The 12,702-nt window shown below is 46.8% G+C and overlaps 1 protein-coding gene across 3 annotated transcripts in view; it reads right to left on the reverse strand.

Moving 5' to 3' along the window:
* LOC139109890 (uncharacterized) overlaps positions 1-12,702 on the reverse strand; it is a 109,442-nt gene that overhangs the window by 62,102 nt on the left and 34,638 nt on the right. The gene's annotated exons all lie outside the window — the stretch shown is intronic.

Below are 12,702 nucleotides of genomic sequence, written 5' to 3' on the forward strand. Positions count from 1 at the left end.
TGTGCGTGCGACGCCTCGTAAGGCGATGGAATGCGCCCGACCCTCCCCGGCCGCTCGGATGGATGGCTTTGTCTTTGCGATCTGACGTCCCGTTCCGAGCCGCCGCGGTTCGCGCTCCTAGAACAACGATCCTGCATCCGGGCTAATCCCACCTTTATCAAATACCTTCGACCGGCGCCGCGGCTCGAGAGATCGCGATAAAGGACACGGGCGTCATCGGTCATTAGCAGTTTTCTCCACCGCGTCGAGGAATGATAATTAGACATCATTTTCGTCGTTGCGGGCAATTAAATTTACTCCTAATTTACTCCCGGTAATTATCGATACTTCGCGATACGTTTCGAAGAATAACACCGAGAGAAACGCATTTGAAATTCGCCGCTCGGAAAACCTTTCGGAAATTTCGCTGACTGACGGCGGAGTAAAGTTCAGCGAGACAATAGAAGTGCAGAGCTAATCGTCATGAACACGTGTTTTATCGCGTCGTCTTCTACTATCGAGGTCTTTTCGCGGAAAGCACGTAGCGTCCGTTCGTGAGACCGATAAACTGCTGACGGATGATCGTGAATTATCACGTAAAACGACGGAAGCCGCTCCCGCGTCGCAGCTTCCCGAGCACGCCGACGACGTGACGAGGCAGCCAGCGGTGGTTGAATTATGAAATCAATTAAGAATATTGATTCGATCGCCGTGGAAAATGAAGACTACCGCACGCGGTTGCGTTACGCGCGCGTCGTTATGATCGATGGTTATCTTCGGCGCATCTCCGTGGGATTCATTCGACAGATATTGACGGATTATATTTCCCTCATAGTTTCGAGATTTGTGGAACTGTCGCACAAACGTCGCTGGCTCAACCGCTAATATCCTAATTGTTAAGTTGAGTAATCAGACCATTCAGCCGGCGCGACACCGAAACGTAAACGAGCTTACGTGCGATATAATTAATCGGTTGCTCGCACCTCCCACGTTTTCTTAATCCATCTCCCTCTTGGATCTACCTCGTGTCTTCGCCGCGCAACCCTCGGCGCTGTAACACTGCGAGCCTTTCGTAATTAATCACCTCGTGGCGATTGCCGACTGTCCGACGATATTAACGGCGCGATCGTCTCCGGAATCTTTTCACGCACACGTACGCCGTATTATTGATCCAATTGCGAAAGAGAGAAAAAAAGAGAGAGAAAAAGAAAGTCGCTAATTCGCGTAGTATCGTCGCCTTCTATTTTACTCTTAATTTGGTACTTCGCGCGAACGCTTTCGTAAGTGTTTCCGCCGGGCGCGGTTTCGCGGTGAGAAATCACGTAACAAGGAACACGCGCCGATAAAAAAGCTGTCCCCGAGATCTCGCCGGGGAACAAGCGATGCGTTACGCGGGCGATAATAAAAGATCGTGTCCCACATTTACGCGCGCGATCACGCACGTGACAATAACGAAGGGGAGATACATGCGGGCGGCGATAGACGGGCCGGGAGAGAAGACGAGAGGCCGCCGATAGCGCGTAATGAATGGATCGTTCGCGCCTCGCCCACGCCGCGCGTCTCTCTTTCAGGCTTTTGCCAAGCGCGCCACGATCGGCACGATCTCCTAGGAGGTAGTGGCTCGCCGATAATTAATTATCCTGAATGATCGAGGGCCGTCGATCCTACCGAGCGGCGTCTCCGCTGGGAGTACTGTGTCAATTTGTCATAGTAGTCACGCGCTTTTCTGCGAAGCCACTGCGATCTGACGAAAGCGAAGGAAAAGAAAAGAAAAAAAAAAAATAAAAAAAAAAAGAAAAAAGAAAAAAAAATAGCTATCTTCATTGTGACGAAGAAAATTCACACGCGTGGAAGACGAGACTTCGCGAGGCGATACAGAGAGCGGACGGGGACAACTTTACATTTGTCGAGAGTTCGAGAGTGTTTCTCACTTTAATCAGATTTACCACTCATCCTTCGCTACTCAATTCATCGTATCCCTACTTAAGTTTTCTAAAGCCCTTTTATAGACAGCAGTATAAACTTCGTAGATGCAACGTCAGTGCGGATTATAATATTCAGTGCCGCGGTTGAATAAATAAAAGAGCGGAAGTAGCCGAGTGCATTTGCGAAGAGCGTCGGAAATAACTGTCGGTGGGATTGAAAACGAAAGGGGCATCTCTACGGTAATAGATAAACTCGAGGTATTGACGCCGATAAGACGAGTCGCGGATAAATATCTCGTCGCTACTGGCGATGGATAATTCCAATTTGATATAAATCGCCGCGAGAACCAATTAAGATCTAACGTAATGTTAAAAAAAAAAAAAAAAAATATATATTACGCTGTTTACGCAGCGATTAACGGAACGTCGCTCTTTCCGATTCACTTAATGTTTTATTCGTCTCAAAAAGGGTTTTGTATTCCCTCTCCAAAACCTGTCATTTGTCTTTATGTCGTCGCAATACAAAACTGCCGCGCGGCACGGTTAATGGCATGCACAGTCGGCTCGAAAGCAACAGTTGGCATATTGATTAGCGTTGCGAAAATCATTGCACGCTGTCGTTGTTGGTTACAAACTCGAAGAGAAAACGCGAAGAAGCCGAGATGAACGGTTTTTTATTTTCTATCTTTTTTCTTTTTTTTTTTTTTAATAACGATCAGCTGCGATAAGTTTCTCAATCAATATTGTACAACCCTAATTAATCGAACCTGTAATATTTCAATATTTATTTGATATTAATTTTTAATTTCTCGCGAGAAATTAGAGAAAAATATTTTTTCCTATCAAACGACACGTTTACCACCTGCTCGAAGTTAACTTTTCCGAAAATGATGCGTTAAGACGAGACACGCTTTGATCTCACGAACCTTTTGGGATGCATCACGTACCGGGTGGCCCCGTACGAAGAGGGCACGCCGGCGCCGCACCTGCCAGGTCATTAGGGTATAAACGGCAGGTAGAGTGTAGGATCTCCGGGACTCTCTCTGGGAAGAAGAGACACAGACCTTTGTCCCTCTCTCTCCCTCTTTCGTTTCTATTTTCTCTCTCCCTGTCTTTATCTCCTTCGTACCCGTCTCTGTCTCTCTCTTTCTCCAAGAAGAAAAGAAGGTAGGGTGAGACGGCGAAAAGTGGGAGGAAAGGAGGGAACGAATCGAGCGAGAAAGAGGAGGAATTCTGGTCAGTCGAGGTGGGAGGACGAGGAGGCGGCTGAAGAAGTAGAAGAAGAAGCAGAAAGGTGCATCGGGCGAGGACCCAGGAGGAGGTACCCGTCACGAACTGCGGGCTAATTGTCCGGGAGATTGCTCCCGCAGCCTGCTGTGCGCTGCTGCTGTTGCTGCCGTCTGTCCTGCACGTTGTTTCCTCGACCTTAAGGCAACCTCCGAGCGTCCTTAAGATCTTGATCCGGCTGAAGATCAACCGAGTCCCTAGCTACGCCGCGCCGCGGATAGGATTATTGTTTCGCAGGGATGGATTTACGTCGGCGATTTCCGACCTGTCCGTAATTGTAATTGATGGTAGTGGAAATGCAATTATTACCTTCCCCCACCGCGGCCAGGATTCGCGATTTTTGACTCGGCATTATTTAAAACGCTACGAAGCTTACATAAAAATAAGATAAAAATTAATGTGGGGGGGGGGGGGAAAGAAAAGGGAAGCTGTTTACGGATAGGAGCGAAAGTACTCGCGTGTCGCGCGTATATCTTCGTTTCTTGCGCGATCTTGTTCTCCGTCGTGTCACTGGAGGTGAAACAGAGAGAAACCGCGACGGTGAGAAATTTCTCTGCATCCCGCACGAGACGTCGTGCGATCGATCGAAGCCTCCCGATTTCGCGCGCCTTTCGAGATCACTTCCTGGCGCACGACACGGTTGCCGCGAGCTTCGTTTTTTTTTCTCTCTTTCTCTCCCTGAATTCGATCTTTCTCCCGCACCGTAATATGTCTTTCTCGCCTTTCAAGGGAGAAACATCGTCGAGATGCAGATTTATCACGGCTGCACGCTGCGTGCAATGCAACGTACGATAAACGTATAAAGTTTCACCTTTAAAAATCGCTCTGGTCCATCTAATCGTTCGAGCCGGCCCGGGGAGACCGAGCGAAATAAAGGCCACTTATATTTGCCGTCAAATTATCGACGCGCCGCGAAACGAGCCCAGTTGGCCAGATACATATCGCGGTCCCGCTTCGCATGCCTTACAACGAGTCGAACTACCGGGGCCTCGTGCAAATACAGACACGCCAAGTATTACGCGTAACGAACGGCGTGCACGCACATAGTTAGGGCAGAACGGGCGTGTGCCTGCCGTTCGCGCACACGTACCAGCGCCGACGTATACATACGCAAACGGGTGATTCACGACGGACGCCGGGGATGGCCGGAGTAGACGCGCGTAGCAGGAGTTCGGCCCAATGACGGAGCCCACGGCCAGTCAGCCAGTACTAATTAACCGTGGAATGCTGTATCTAGATTGAAATCTGGGTGACCTGACGCCCCGGGGCCGCCACCTTGGCTCAACCTCTCCGGAGGCTCTCGTTCGGAAGGGTTCCGTCGAGGGAGGAGGGGGAGGGAGGAGGTTCACTCGATGGGCAGTCACTCGTAGGCAATAAGCCCTCCACCGTGTATTCCACGTGCGTGAGCGCGTTCGCGTGTGAGAGCCCGACCTTGCGCTCGTACGTACGCGCGTTAAACGCAATTCAGACCAGATCCATTTGCGCCGGCTGTTATGGAGGCGTATGCTTTACGATACCGCGATGACGACGATTTCCCGCCGCGAGACCCGACGATACGACCGTCGTGTATTTGCGTACGCGAACGGCACCGGGTATGATTTAAGTTGATTTAGACTCGACGAGGTACAACCCGTTCGCAAAGCCATTTTGCCTCGAAAGGTCGAAGGGAAATCTCACGCGGTGATGCAACGCTATCGACGAACCTTCCTAAAAGTTAACTATACATTTTTTTTTTTTTTTAAATAGATGAGATTTTTTTTTCTTTCATTGTCTCGATGATATCTCTTGTGAAAATAATAACGTTATACTTTATTCTTCTGTGTAAACACAGGTTCGCGACGTGAGGCAGTAACATCCACGCGTGTGTGCGATAAAACGTCGTTGCGTAAATCTGCCGATCGCAGTGCATAGATAATTCAGTTTGCACGATCGAACGACTTTAGATTAAAAAAAAAAAAAAAGAAAAAAAAACTATTGTACTATACACGTTGGCTATTATGTCGATATCATGTACGCGATCATAAAGGTCACTACGTTATTTTAGCCTTCGCTATCTGCCGCATAACCTTTATGATCGATATCAGTGATCTCATTAAACGTTAACAATAAAATGTCGTGATACTGTGACCTATTAACATATTACCGCGTCGATATTAATTCCACAATGACGGCAATCAATCCGTCTCTCTCTCTGTCTCTCTCACTCCGCCTCGCGTTCGATCTTATCGTGCACCGTGAGATATCGCGGCATTAAGACGACCGTCAATGCGCCGCCCTCCCTCTCCCCGCGCGGGAATTCTACTTTGTATCGGTTTAATTCGACGAATTAATTAATCCAATATTTGCTCAGTCTTGGCGGACCGGCTCGCCAATGCCGGCGACTTGTATTAATCTGTCCTCCGATATAATGAAGTCTTTTTGTCGCAAGACCGGTATCCAAGATGGCAAAAGTGCCAGAGGTTGCCCGCTAAGGTAATGCCGTATACTGTCTCCTTTTTTTCTCTCTCTCTTTTTTTTTTTTTTTTGTTTCCGCGTCACCGAGCAAAAGATCAAAGGTCAGTAGACGGATCGCGGAATCCACTTATCGTCGGAAAACATATTGATGTGTGCGCGCCGCGCTCTGGGAGAAAATTATTCTCGTTCCGTATCGTAGCCGAGGCTCGGTGCGCGGGCGGCTGAATCGCCGTAGAAAAGGGCAGCAAATTCGCGACAAAACTGTAAAAAAAAAAACGCGATACGGCGCGCGAGCCGCATGCCGGCTCGATTCAATTCGCTATAATTCAGACCGGGTGAAAAATCGTTCGCCCGCGCGACTCGGCTCGATATAATTTAGATAATGACGTGATACACCGCGGCAACATCAATCTAATCGGTAATAATCGGCTGCCAGTTCCCGAGGAATCCATTACCGCCGCCGCCGATGATTTAGTCCGGATCATTACAAAAGCCGGTATCGGGTTACACCGTGACCTGTCTCAAACAGCAATCCCGGCTGATAGAATCTGTCGAGCGGCGCGCATAAATCCAGAAGTTACATTCGACGCCGGGGCTGTTTCTCGCGGCCGCTTGCCGGCGGAAAAGTGGATCGACGTTTATCGCGAGGTGATACGAAGTTACCGGGCACTTTATCGTTGTCGCGCTTGATTATATATTAAATATAAAACTGAATCGCGAAAAAGTTCGATCCCGTGGCTGAAATAAAATAAGGAAATGACGTAAGTCCTGAAATACTATCCGGGGAAGTTCGTATTTTATAACGGTGCTAATAAAATTATCGGATATCTCCGTGCTGTTAAACTGTCACGAGGTTCGTTAAGAATGTACGTTCGACTGTTGCGCAGCTAATAATCCTCTTTGAAGAAATATTCTGGCCTCGCGCGCAGACATGGTCTGCTAATTCCCGCCAGTTAACCGGTACGGGTTCGCGGTACGCGTACTTAACAGTATTTCAGAATCATAAACTCGAGCGATAAGCACGACCGTTTAGGCTTTCCGTGTATGCGCCAGCGGATTCTGTCCTTCACGGTTCACGTGCGTTCCCTGCATAAAGACCTATCACTTTTGCCGCACGCTAAATTATGATTTGAGAGGCGCGAAGTTTTGAAATCGCGGTATTAGAAGCGGCCGAGAAATTTTTGTTCACGCCGACGACGCAAACTGAATTATTTTTTCAGTAATTAAAACGCATAGGCGTAAGATTCAGACGCGTCGCATTTAATAGAAGCATTATTATTTGGCAAATTTTTTTTTTCTTTTCCGATCTACTTTCCGCGAGTTATCACCGCATCGTGCCGATAGCGTTGCGCGGTGTTAAAAATTTTCTAAAGTCGCGCAGCACGTGACGCGCCACGAAGGTGCATCCCCGCGAAGCTGACAGTTCAACACGGTCGTAAAGCGACGGCCACGGCACCATACGTGGACAATCTCCGGGTTAAGTTGTCACCGTGGCTACGGTATCGCCTCGTAAGAGGCGAGGCGGGTTGGCAAGGAAGCATTAAGCGTGGAATCATCCTGAAATATGGTCAGATAAAAACAGCAGGCTACGATCTGCGGGACGTGCCTGTAGTCAGGTCGGGTTACGCATCGACTTTACAAACGACTGACCTCCGGCCCGTCTCCGCTCAAATCGAAAAGAGGACGGCGAAGAAAACTAGCCGCCTGTGAAAAGATGCTCTCGAGCCCACCGATAAAACAGCCGAAATTTATTTCGATGGGGAGGGAGGGAAATTTATTTCGTAATTTCTTAAAGTGGAATAAATTCAAACGTAACGATCAATGTACGGGATATTGAAATTTGCACGGATTTCAATTCGATCTCCATCCGCTCTGTTTCCGCGAATATTTAAGGTTACTGCCCGTTCGCCAACGGAATAACGCTCAGCAGGTAGACTCGTTCACTCGGTCGCATATCGAAGAGAGGTGAAATGAGTGTGTAAATGTCGCATATTTCACGCCAATGGAAACCGCACAGATCATTACAGCCGATCGCGATGGGATGAGAAAACTTTGCCGCAGCCAAGACCATACGCGAATATACGTAGCGGCATAAACTCGAGTGATACGGCTGAGAGAAAAAAAAAGAGAGAGAGAGAGAGAGAGGAAAAAAAAAAGAAAAAAATTAAAAAAGAAAAAGGATTGACGCAAGGCTCTCTGACATCATTAAGTAACGCTAAAGGGCTCTTCGACTTTTTTTTTTTTTCATCTATGAAATCGCAATGATAAGAGCACGGCTAAGTATACCCTTCGTATAATAACGACTTCATTCTCATTATGTTAGCGCGCGAGGCAGCTTTAACTATGCGGGCACAAAAATAGTTCGATGAAGCGAGGATGCGTCGTCCTTCGCTAAGAAGCTCCGGGCACCTCGGAGGGCCCGGTGTCTCCCGATTAAGAGCGAGCTTGCGTTCCAAGGTGCTCGTAACGCCGCTCTAAGAGCCCGTACCTGTCCACGGCCAGGTAATACCTGAAAACATGTCTCTATCACGAAAGAGAATCTCCCTCGTCCGGTAACGCCTTCGCATAAAACCGACGTTTTATCCCGTCTCCGGCGGCCGCGACGTGTTTACGGCGTTTCTATAGTCGACAGCGCAATAACGAGAGAGGGTATCGGGGAGGACAGGGCGAAAGGTGCGGGAGGGAGGGTGTTCCACGAGCATGGGGTAGAATATTTTCGCGGGGCGGCGTCTTAAATTAAGAGACGGCCGAGCGTAAGGTGGCGCCGACGAGAGAGAATGAGAGAGAGAGAGCGCAATCTTTTTCTGCCCTTTTCCGGTTTCTCATCGGAGGGTCGTACGGAGGCATAAATATGAATTCTGCGTCATCCTCGGGATGCGACCAGCTTTAAATGCCCTTCTTCTCTTTCTATCTCGTACAAAGATGTCTTTTTCCCCTCATCTCCCGATCTTCGATACTTCTTTCCCGTCCCGCTTCTGCCTTTTACATTTCGCCGCTCAATAATTTTTTTTTTTTTCCTTTCTACGTTCACGGTTGCATCCCGACTATAGTCGTCCTACTGAACGACTTCTTAGATTTTTAATCAAGTGTATTTTAATGTAACTTTTGTACCTAATGTGTAGCTAATGTTGCCAAATGTCGTGAATTCCGATCGTGCGGTGCATTAATCAGTATTTCATTACGTACGAAAATTGATATCCAGAGCCAAACGCGTGTATTCCGATTGAACTTGACGCGAACGAACTTAAGAATGTACTCGACGCGGAGCGAATTATAAGCCGCGCCAGATTATCTGTCTGCATTTGCTGCAAAGAAGGACGGTGCTTTATATTCCATTGACGTCTCGTCTGGATCGTCATACCGACACGCCATCAACGATACAACGCTAAAGGTCTCGTAGCTGGTAGACAGGCACGCTAGCACAATGTTTGAAGATACTCGGAATCGATCGATCCCGCGCGGTTCGACACAAATATGCCTTTGACTGACTTCGGCTCGACTTTATTCTCCGCATGATTTCGTTCGAGCAGATTAAAAACTACACATCGTCAAAAATCATAGGCTTCGCATTGCTAATCAATATATCGGAAACTAAAGTAAAATTTTAGTTTAGTTTTAAATTAATAATTTCTTTTCTTTTTGTTTTTTTTTTTTGTTTTTTTTTTTAGGTAGGACTTTGTACGTTATTGCGATTAAAACTGGAATGGAGCTTACGGGAATATCCACCGAACTCGTTCTTATTCAAACCACTTTGATCAATGATGATCTCGGCAGATAATTCGCACGTATGAGATTTGCTACCGCGATTAGAGCGTTACCCACATTCGTGGAGATCAACAGCGACAGTGAATCGCAAAAGATGTTATCTGCGCGCGCGAGAGAGTCCCCGTGTCTCATTTGCATTTTCATAGAACGTATCGGTGGCCGTGCGAGAGTGAAATGCATAGCAACTGCTCAATCGAAAACTTTCCTATGCGCCTCTCGCGAGAATCGTATTAATTCCCATTTCAAATTATATGCAACTGTAAATTTATCTCATTACAAAATTAATTTTCTTTTTTAAATAAAAAGTTTAATATACTCTCCGAGTTTAATGATAACCAGAACTTTGCGCCAACGTCGAGAACGATTCGGCATCGACTATTACTTTGCACGTAACTCAATTCCGAGCACCGTTCTCGCGGGACCTGTTTTTTTCACAGGTCACCTGAACAAATGGTACCAGACAGGCGAAAGGTAAAATTAACGAAGCTATTTTTATCTAAATTATCGACGCCGATATCTCAGAATCGTTTGGAATAATATCGCGCTCCTTAATTCACGCACATCTTCACCGCCGATCATTATTATTCCGACGATTATTCTGCTTTATTTAGCTCGTAAGCTCAAATGCGTCTGCTATTTTTAATTCACTTATCGTAACTTCTTACGTAAATGGAATGTGTCGTCGTTTTCTTAAAAAAAAAAAAAGAAAAGAAAAAAAAGGCAGCTGGCTTGCAAATTTTGAAATTTCTCGTTAATAAAACGCACGATATAAAAATCCTACGTACATAATCTTACTATGTCACGTTAGAGGCTGCTATCGAAAAAACATCGGTGAACATGGCGAAGTGAAAATGCAATTTCTACGCATAATGCAACGTTATTATAACCGTCATGCGCGTCGAGGAAGCGTGCACAAATAAACAACGTGTTGATTAAATAAATAAACGTTACACTTAATAGAAAGGGAGGGCTAGGACTTCCTTAATCGTCATCGTCCAGACGTCGACCTACATATATTTTTACAGCCAGCCGAATAATGCCCGCGGGATTGTTTATTGTGCTTCAGCACTCCTCTCATCCGCGCGTTTCCCACCCCCTTTCCCCTCCCGCCCCCCGCGATAGATTCCTTTCCTCTCCGTTGTAGAGAGCCGTGACCATCTGTCATTTGTCGGTTGAGATTTTTCGAGGCGTCCGGTCTGAACTGAATGGAGAACTCGTCTTCTCCTCGATGGCTCGTTATCGACAGTAAACCCGCCACTCGTCCTCACTCGTCCTGGCGCGTTAATAATAATGTCAGGTAGACACCCGCTCTCTCTCTTCCGATTCACGAGTGTGCCGAAGTGTTTCCCGAAAGATAAACGCGTGCCGTGAACGCAATCGGCCGGCGCTCCGGCATTCAATAATTCGCACGGGCAATTAAGCGACGTGACTCGGGCGATTTCCGATATGAAAACGTCATGACGCGATTAAGGACTCCCCCTGTCACCTGTTGGAACGACAGGCCTGAGGACTCGTTGGACGCGCGCGTGTCGCCGCGATGGAAGAGAAGGAGAACGAGGAGCGGAGGAGGTACGAACGGAGGCGCGGATCACATCCATTTAGGTACTTCGAAGAAGGCGATTCGGAAGCTGGCTGACCGCGATAAAAAAAAATAAGAAAGAAAAGAAAAAAAAAATTGAATTAAACTTGATCGAAGTTTAATCAAAACTTGTTGCAGCTAAATGCCATTCCCAATAAAATTTTAATTTATTCATTAATATCGAGAATAAAATATCCAGCCTGCTACGTGTATGTATTTTATTTTAACGCGACTACTAGTAATCTCATCCAGCTTTAAGTATCGTTTTACTTGTTTTTTTTTTATTTCTTTCTTTTTTTTTCCTACTTCAGTTTTGTAGCGATTGCGAATTGCGATTCGCTGTTTATCAAATCGATACCTTGTACGCACCTGCCGATAAATGACACCGTAATGACCTCGTCGTTGCGGTCAATTCGACCACGATGGTCGATCAAACGAGAGCATCATTCCGAGGCGCGATTCTGCGGTACCGCCGAAAAAAGAAATCGAATCAAAGGACAGACCGGATCGCGGATGGACGAGGGTAACCAGCGTAGGAGCGGGGAGGGCGCAGGGTTCCCGGGTATTATCTACGCGGTTTGGACTCCGTGGCCGAGAAGGGAAGAGAGACTCTCTTCTTCGTGTTCGCGGCCGCGAAATAACGTCAGTGGTTTGTGGTTTTTCATACGTGCAAAAAGTCACAATGGTTTATCCCGTAGCGAGCCCTCTACGTAGCGCGGAGCCTCCCCTTCCCTCTCCGTCTCTTTCGTCCTCTTTCTCTCCGTTTTTCTCCCTCATTCTCTCGAAGAAAGCTTTGTGGACGAAGCGGTGGAAGAAAAGCAAGAAGAAGACGAGCAAGAAGAAGAGGTGGCTTTTGTTCCCACCTTGAACGAGCTCGACGCGGTCTGCCACTTTTTCACGTTTCCCCTCGCCCGCCTTGCCCTTTCTATGCCTTTCTCTTTGTTTCACCTTCTTCCTCGTCCTCATCTCTCCCTTTCACCACTTCCTTGTCTCTCCCTAGGCGCATCCTCGACCACGGCTGATGCCCTTTGTCTCGAAGGAAACACGATTAGAAACCCTCGCGATGCAATTTTAAGGCGGTTCCCGCTTCCGTCATAATGGCGAGTCTATTAGTCTCTTGAGCGAGGGATGATTTTAACAAATTCCTTGCTGCTGTTTTCTCTACAGTTCTTTCAATTATTTTCTTTCTCTTTCATTTTTTTTTTATCTCGTAATTTTCTCGTAATTCGACAGATAAATTTTTCGTAACTAAGCTTGCTAAAAGTTCGATCCCTTATTTTCTCCGAAATTATTCGTACGCATATAATTAATTATGTAATGTTCAATTAATATAATTACACACTTTTAGTCTCAATGTCGTAACTATAATTCCAACTGCATTAAAATTAAATACGCGACACGGTTAACGCGCCGGAGACGGGCAGCTCATTATCTTTAGAATGACAAACCTCGTTAGACCTCGGAGACAATAAAAACTAAAAACGTCGCGTATAATCACGCACGGGATCTACCGAGAGCGAATCCCGACGAATCGGCAGGGAGAAGAAGATCCTAAGAAAATGACAGTCGGAAACAGAGGCCAATGGTTTGTGGTCCATAAATAAGACGCTGGCCGATGGGCAGATGTACAAACGAACCGCCGCGAGCGTAATCGCGTTTGTACTTTAAGCGACAGCTAATATTTAACTCTGACAATGGCAATCCGTAGGATGA

This window comes from Cardiocondyla obscurior, linkage group LG19 (genome assembly GCF_019399895.1).
Source record: "Cardiocondyla obscurior isolate alpha-2009 linkage group LG19, Cobs3.1, whole genome shotgun sequence".
Classification (NCBI taxonomy): Eukaryota; Metazoa; Arthropoda; class Insecta; order Hymenoptera; family Formicidae; genus Cardiocondyla; species Cardiocondyla obscurior.